General features: G+C 53.8%; 1 protein-coding gene across 3 annotated transcripts in view; it reads right to left on the minus strand.

Annotated features, from left to right (window-relative positions):
- TNNI3K (TNNI3 interacting kinase) overlaps positions 1 to 7678 on the minus strand; it is a 215997-nt gene that overhangs the window by 114978 nt on the left and 93341 nt on the right. The window lies entirely within an intron of this gene.

A 7678-nucleotide genomic window follows, 5' to 3' on the forward strand; every position in this document is an offset into this window, starting at 1 on the left:
CCCCTGCGTCCTCCTCTCAGCTTCCTTCCCTGGCTTCTGGCACCCGGGCCGCGCGCATGCGCATTAGGGCGCGCGCGCGGTCACTGACCCTTTCTTAAAGGGCCAGTGTCAAATTACAGGAAATGATGCACATAGGTACAGGGTATATAGGGGGTTAATGTCCAAGGGAGCGGGGCCTGTTCTTCGTGTTTTCCCAAGCTAGGAGTCAGGTCTCCTTGTGTTTTGTGAGATACTTACCTCTCTATCTTCTAGAGCCGATCCTGCATCGCCATCCGGTTCTGCGGTACCTCGAACCCCGAACGCTGTCCATCTGCCATCCTGACAGTCCGTACCATCTCGGATCCCTGCGGTGACCCGTCATCTCGCTCCAACGGTTCCGGACCCCGCCTGACACCATCACGGCTTCCGAACCTGAGCTCCGTCACCCGGACCACCATCAGTGACCTCGTGGTCCCAGGGACTTCTCCATTTTCTCCCAGTGCACGGACTGTCCTGCTACCTACAGTGCTCCGGCTACCGGACTCCTTTCCCTCATCCGGGAGTTCGGCCCAGTGGATCCACCTCCAGGGTCTACCCGTCCATCTGGCCCTAACAGTAAGAACAGGCCATGGATCCCGCCGAAGCACTAGCGGCCTTGCATGAGGAACTCCAACGCCAGCGTGAAGTTCAGACCCGCATGCTGAACTTTATGACTTCCGTGGACACCCGCCTGACCACGCTACAAGCGGCAGTCACGTCTTCAACATCCCGAGCCTCCACTAGTCAAGCCACGACCCCCGCTCCCGTGGCTGCCTCTTCGGATGCTTCCAGACTGCGTTTGGCCTCACCACCCCGGTACGCCGGAGATCCCAAGACCTGCAGGGGGTTTATAAACCAATGCTCCCTCCATTTCACGCAGCTGCCACATCTGTTTGCCTCCGACCAAGCCAAGGTCGCCTTCATCATGTCTCACCTAGAGGGCGAGGCACTGGCGTGGATGAACCCCTTGTGGGAGAAGGAGGAACCTATGACCAAGAACCTCCAGGAGTTCCTGCAGGCCTTTCGCAGCACCTTTGACGAACCCGGACGCGCCTCCGCGTCTGCGTCATCACTTCTCCGGTTACGTCAGGGAACACTGACGGTGGGTCAATACGCCATCCGTTTCCGCACCTTGGCTTCAGAACTCGGGTGGAATAACGAGGCCCTAACCGCCGCCTTCTGGGAAGGACTATCGGGTCGAATCAAAGATGAGCTGGCTGGACGTGATGTACCGTCCACCCTGGACGCCCTGATTACCCTAGCGACTCGAGTGGACATACGCTTTCAGGAGCGATCCAAAGAGGTATCCCGTGAGAGACGTCCGGTACGGCATTCCTCTCCTCCACGGAAGCCCGCCGTACTCCAGTCAACGGCCTCTGGTGTCTCCGTCCATGAGCCCATGCAGATCGACCGTGTGCGACAGTCTGAACAACGTCGAGCAGAGCGGCTCGCCAAGGGTCTCTGCTTTTACTGCGGAGAGGGCACACACCTGCTACGCGCCTGTCCAGAGAGGCCGGGAAACTCCAAAGCCTAGGGTTGGTAGGAGAGGCCACCCTAGGTGCTGGGACTCTCTCAGACCCAGTCACATGGACTGTGCAAGTAACAACGGGAGAGACGCGGTTTACGGCTGAGGCGTACCTCGATTCTGGGGCAGCAGGCAATTTCATCCAGCAGACCACGGTGGACAAGTACCAGGTGCCTGTTACTCCACTCGACAAGCCCCTCGTGATTGCCTCTGTGGATGGGAGACCTCTCTCTGACACCATCTCCTGGATCCCCAAGCCGCTTGAACTGCGTATCGGTGCTCTGCACACCGAGAACATCGCTCTCTACGTCCTCCCACATATGTCACATCAAATTCTGCTGGGTCTTCCCTGGTTGCGGACACACGAGCCTTCAGTCAGCTGGGGCACTGGTGATATTACTCGATGGGGGCCTTCTTGCCATGAGAGGTGTCTGAAGACCATACAACCCATCCGGCGACCTCCGGTTCCCGAGTCCCTACCGGGACTGCCCTCAGCCTATTGGTCCTTCGTGGACGTCTTTGACAAGAAGGAGTCCGAAGTACTTCCGCCACATCGTCCTTACGATTGTGCCATTGACCTGCTCCCGGGAACTACACCACCTCGAGGACGGATATATCCACTGTCTCCAGCCGAAACAAGGGCCATGTCTACGTACATCACAGAGAGCCTGGCTAAGGGATTCATCCGGAGATCCTCCTCTCCTGCTGGAGCAGGCTTCTTCTTCGTAAAGAAGAAAGAGGGTGACCTACGCCCATGTATAGACTACCGGGGATTGAACCTAATCACCGTGAAAAACAAGTACCCCCTGCCGCTCATCCCCGAATTGTTTGATCGGCTCAGAGGAGCTCGTGTGTTCACCAAGTTGGATCTTCGGGGTGCCTACAACCTGGTCCGTATCCGCTCAGGGGATGAATGGAAGACCGCGTTCAACACTCGCGATGGGCACTATGAATACTGCGTGATGCCCTTCGGCCTGTGTAACGCACCAGCAGTCTTCCAAGAATTAGTGAACGATGTGTTTCGGGACCTTCTCTACGTCTGTGTGGTGGTATATCTGGACGACATCCTTGTCTTCTCTCCGGACCTCCAGACCCACCGAGAGAACGTGCAACTGGTTCTACAACGACTGAGAGAGAATCGTCTGTACGCTAAGTACGAGAAGTGCGTCTTCGAACAGTCTTCTCTCCCCTTCCTGGGGTATCTCATCACCGATACCGGACTGCAGATGGATCCCAAGAAGGTCTCCTCCATTCTCAACTGGCCTCCTCCTTCTGGACTGAAGGCAATCCAACGCTTTCTCGGATTCGCTAACTATTACCGCCAGTTCATTCCTCACTTCTCGGCTCTGACTGCTCCTCTCTCCGCTTTGACCAAGAAGGGGGCTAATCCAAAGGACTGGTCACCTGCGGCCGACGCCGCGTTTGGCGCTCTAAAACGAGCCTTTGCCTCCTCTCCTGTACTCCACCGTCCAGAGTTAAACCGCCAGTTCACCTTGGAGGTGGATGCCTCCTCCTCGGGAGCCGGAGCAGTGCTCATGCAGAAGTCCTCCTCCGGGAAGATGGTGACGTGCGGTTTCTTCTCCAAGAGCTTCTCCGCGCCTGAACGCAACTACACCATCGGTGACCGAGAGCTATTGGCGGTCAAACTGGCTCTGGAAGAATGGCGCTATCTTCTGGAAGGAGCAGTGTACCCTGTCATTGTTTACACGGACCACAAAAACCTGGAATACCTGCGGACTGCTCAGCGACTGAACCCACGGCAAGCCAGGTGGTCCTTGTTCTTTGCCCGGTTCGACTTCCAGCTTCATTTCCGACCCGCAAACAAGAATGTACGCGCTGATGCCTTGTCTAGGTCTTTCGTGCCCATGGAACAGGAGGAAGAGACATCTCAACCCATCATCTGTCCAAGCAAGATTATTCCGGTGGCTCCTGTCACCCTGGCCCAGATACCGCCCGGGAAGACCTATGTCTCTGAGACTGACAGGCAAAAAGTGTTACACTGGGGCCATGCCTCGAAAATAGCCGGTCATGCAGGTCAGAAGAAAACATGGAGCGCTATTGTACGTCATTACTGGTGGCCATCCCTGCGCACGGACGTCGCCTCTTTTGTCTCTGCCTGCTCCTCCTGTGCCAGGAACAAGACACCCAAACACCTGCCATACGGCCGTCTTCTGCCTCTGCCCATACCCTCAGTTCCCTGGCAGCACATAGCGATGGACTTTATTACGGACTTGCCATTGTCCTCCGGACACACAGTCATATGGGTCGTGGTGGATCGATTCTCTAAAATGGCCCATTTCGTTCCTATGGCTGGACTGCCCTCTGCTCAGGAACTCGCGGACGCCTATATACATCACATCTTCCGCTTGCATGGCTTTCCATCACACATAGTGTCCGACAGAGGAACTCAGTTCACCTCCCGCTTCTGGAGGGCTCTCTGTAAACATCTGGGAGTGACTCTAGACTTTTCATCTGCCTACCATCCTCAGTCTAATGGCCAAGTGGAGAGGGTCAATCAGATATTGACCTCTTTCTTACGTCACTACGTGAACGCCCATCATGACGATTGGTCCACGCTTCTTCCTTGGGCAGAATTCTCCCATAATCACCACGTCAGTGAGTCCTCCTCCAGTTCTCCCTTCCATGTCGTCTACGGACTTCAGCCGTCTGTCCCATTGCCTGTATCCTCGTCCTCGGACATCCCTGCTGCTGATGCAGTACTCCGTGACTTTACTACCATTTGGGACTCAGTTAAGGCGTCCCTTGCACGGGCAACCCTGCGGATGAAGAGATACGCGGACAAGAGACGCCTAGATCCTCCGTGTTTCTCTCCGGGAGATCTCGTCTGGCTTGCTTCCAAGTACATCCGACTGAAGATACCATCCTACAAGCTGGGACCTCGCTACATCGGGCCGTTTAAAGTCCTCGGCAAGATCAATGAGGTTTCCTACAAACTACAGCTCCCGGCCACAATGAGAATACCCAACTCCTTCCACGTCTCTCTGCTCAAGCCGGTTGTCCTTGATCCCTTCTCCGCTGCCGCCAGCCCGGCTCCTCCTCCTATTGCTGAGGACGACATCTATGCGGTAAGGGATATCGTGGCCATGAAGACCGTACGTGGTCGGCAGTTCTTCCTGGTGGACTGGGAGGGGTATGGTCCTGAGGATAGGTCCTGGGAGCCCAGGGAGAACGTGGGCACTCCTCTGATCCGTGCCTTCATGTCCCGGTTGCGGGGAGGGGGGCGTGGGGGGGGGGGGTACTGTCACGCTCCCCGGGTCCTCGGCTCCCCTCCCCGGGTCCTCGGCTCCGCTCCCCGGGTCCTCTGCTCCGCTCCCCGGGTCCTCAGCTCCGCTCCCCGGCTCACCTGCCATGCTCCCCGCTCTCCAACCTCCGGTGCCCGTCCTTCCCAGGCCCCCTGGTCTCCGCTCCCGGCGCCCGACGGCTTCCCAGGTCCTGGCCGGCTCCCCTGCGTCCTCCTCTCAGCTTCCTTCCCTGGCTTCTGGCACCCGGGCCGCGCGCATGCGCATTAGGGCGCGCGCGCGGTCACTGACCCTTTCTTAAAGGGCCAGTGTCAAATTACAGGAAATGATGCACATAGGTACAGGGTATATAGGGGGTTAATGTCCAAGGGAGCGGGGCCTGTTCTTCGTGTTTTCCCAAGCTAGGAGTCAGGTCTCCTTGTGTTTTGTGAGATACTTACCTCTCTATCTTCTAGAGCCGATCCTGCATCGCCATCCGGTTCTGCGGTACCTCGAACCCCGAACGCTGTCCATCTGCCATCCTGACAGTCCGTACCATCTCGGATCCCTGCGGTGACCCGTCATCTCGCTCCAACGGTTCCGGACCCCGCCTGACACCATCACGGCTTCCGAACCTGAGCTCCGTCACCCGGACCACCATCAGTGACCTCGTGGTCCCAGGGACTTCTCCATTTTCTCCCAGTGCACGGACTGTCCTGCTACCTACAGTGCTCCGGCTACCGGACTCCTTTCCCTCATCCGGGAGTTCGGCCCAGTGGATCCACCTCCAGGGTCTACCCGTCCATCTGGCCCTAACAATAGTGAGATATAGGGCCTGAAAGGCAAAAGGTCAAAACATTGTTACCCTTTTGCATGTTAGTATACATGTATTTCTACTATGCACAGAGACACACAGAGCTCACATCCAGCCTATATTACTGGGAGAGACACACAGAGCTCACATCCAGCCTATATTACTGGGAGAGACACACAGAGCTCATATCCAGCCTATATTACTGGGAGAGACATAGAGCTCACATCCAGCCTATATTACTGGAGAGACACACAGAGCTCACATCCAGCCTATATTACTGGGAGAGACGCACAAAGCTCATATCCAGCCTATATTACTGGGAGAGACACACAAACCTCACATCCAGCCTAAATTACTGGGAGAGACACATAGAGCTCACATCCAGCCTATATTACTGGGAGAGACACACAGATGACATCCAGCCTATATTACTGGCAGAGACACACAGCTCACATCCAGCCTATATTACTGGGAGAGACACACAGAGCTCACATCCAGCCTATATTACTGGGAGAGACACACAGAGCTCACATCCAGCCTATATTACTGGGAGAGACACACAGAGCTCACATCCAGCCTATATTACTGGGAGAGACACACAGATGACATCCAGCCTATATTACTGGCAGAGACACACAGCTCACATCCAGCCTATATTACTGGGAGAGACACACAGCTCACATCCAGCCTATATTACTGGGAGAGACACACAGCTCACATCCAGCCTATATTACTGGGAGAGACACACAGAGCTCACATCCAGCCTATATTACTGGGAGAGACACACAGAGCTCACATCCAGCCTATATTACTGGGAGAGACACACAGATGACATCCAGCTTATATTACTAGTAATATAGGCTGGATGTGAGCTGTGTGTGTCTTTCCCAGTAATTCTCAGCTTGTGTTTGGAGGTGACGCGTGGGTGATGGCTGTTCATTGCCGTTACACACTGAAAATACCTGTTCAGCTCTTCCTCTTATTAAACTTTCAAAAAGTGTCTTAACATCTTAGGAAATTCATCTTAAAATAAAACACCAACTGTATATATAAGAGTGTGGGTGTATGTAATTAAGCGCAGAAATTGTAGGTTACAATACGATGAGCATATAATTACGGTAGAGCGCCAATCAGCCGTACATTGGATTAAATGTGCAAAGAAACTTTTTTCATGTATAAATAAGTATGTAAATTTCTATCATCCAAAATATTGACACCCTGCTCCTGTGTGAAGCGCACGGTTGCTCATTTGCATCGTCTTGAAAATAATTTTCCTAATGTTTATCAGATTGTAGAACAAAAGTAAAGCTGAAAGCGACAACAACTCCACATATCCTCCATATCATGACATTTTAGTCTGGTGAGGCAGGAAGGTTGTTAGTGGGCAGGAAGGATTGAATCGATTCCAAAAGAAAATCAAATTAAAACTCGAACAAAACTGAATTTTTTGGGATTCGATTTGTGTGACTCCAGCAAATTGGCGGGAAGCCAGATCCATTTTGCTGTATTTTGAAGGCCAGGAAGACATTAAAAAAAAAATAACCACTTATACACTCGGTTGTCTTCAGCGCTCCTCATACCTGACCCACCACAGCCTGGTCCTGTGGTCAGCTCCTTTTCAGCCTCTTCTCCTTTCACTCTGTCTTTTTTCAGCTGTTCTTTGGCTTTCTCTTCCCTCCGCCTGGGTCTTCCGGTCATCCACTGTTTAACCTTACTCTTCTTCCGCTCTTTTCTCTGATCAACTCCTCTTTAGTCGTCTTCTCCTTCCGCCTGGTCCTCTGGTCAGCTATTCTTCAGCCATCTTTTCCTTCTCCCCAGTTCCCGGGTCAGTTCCTCTTCTGTCTCCTTCGTCCACTCAGTCTACCGGTCAACGCCTTTTTGGTCTTCCTTCCATCTGGGACTCTATCGTTCTTCTTGTCCTTCCGTCTGGTTGTCCAGTCAGTCCCTCTTTGGTCTATTTCTTCCACCTGGTCCTCCAGTCAGCTATTCTTCAGCCTTCTGTTCCTTCTCCTCCGTCCCCAGGTCAGTTCTTATTTGGTCTCCTCCTTCCAACCAGTCTACCAGTCAACGCTTTTCCAGTCT

The sequence above is a fragment of the Anomaloglossus baeobatrachus genome, chromosome 8, assembly GCF_048569485.1.
Source record: "Anomaloglossus baeobatrachus isolate aAnoBae1 chromosome 8, aAnoBae1.hap1, whole genome shotgun sequence".
NCBI classification, from domain to species: Eukaryota; Metazoa; Chordata; class Amphibia; order Anura; family Aromobatidae; genus Anomaloglossus; species Anomaloglossus baeobatrachus.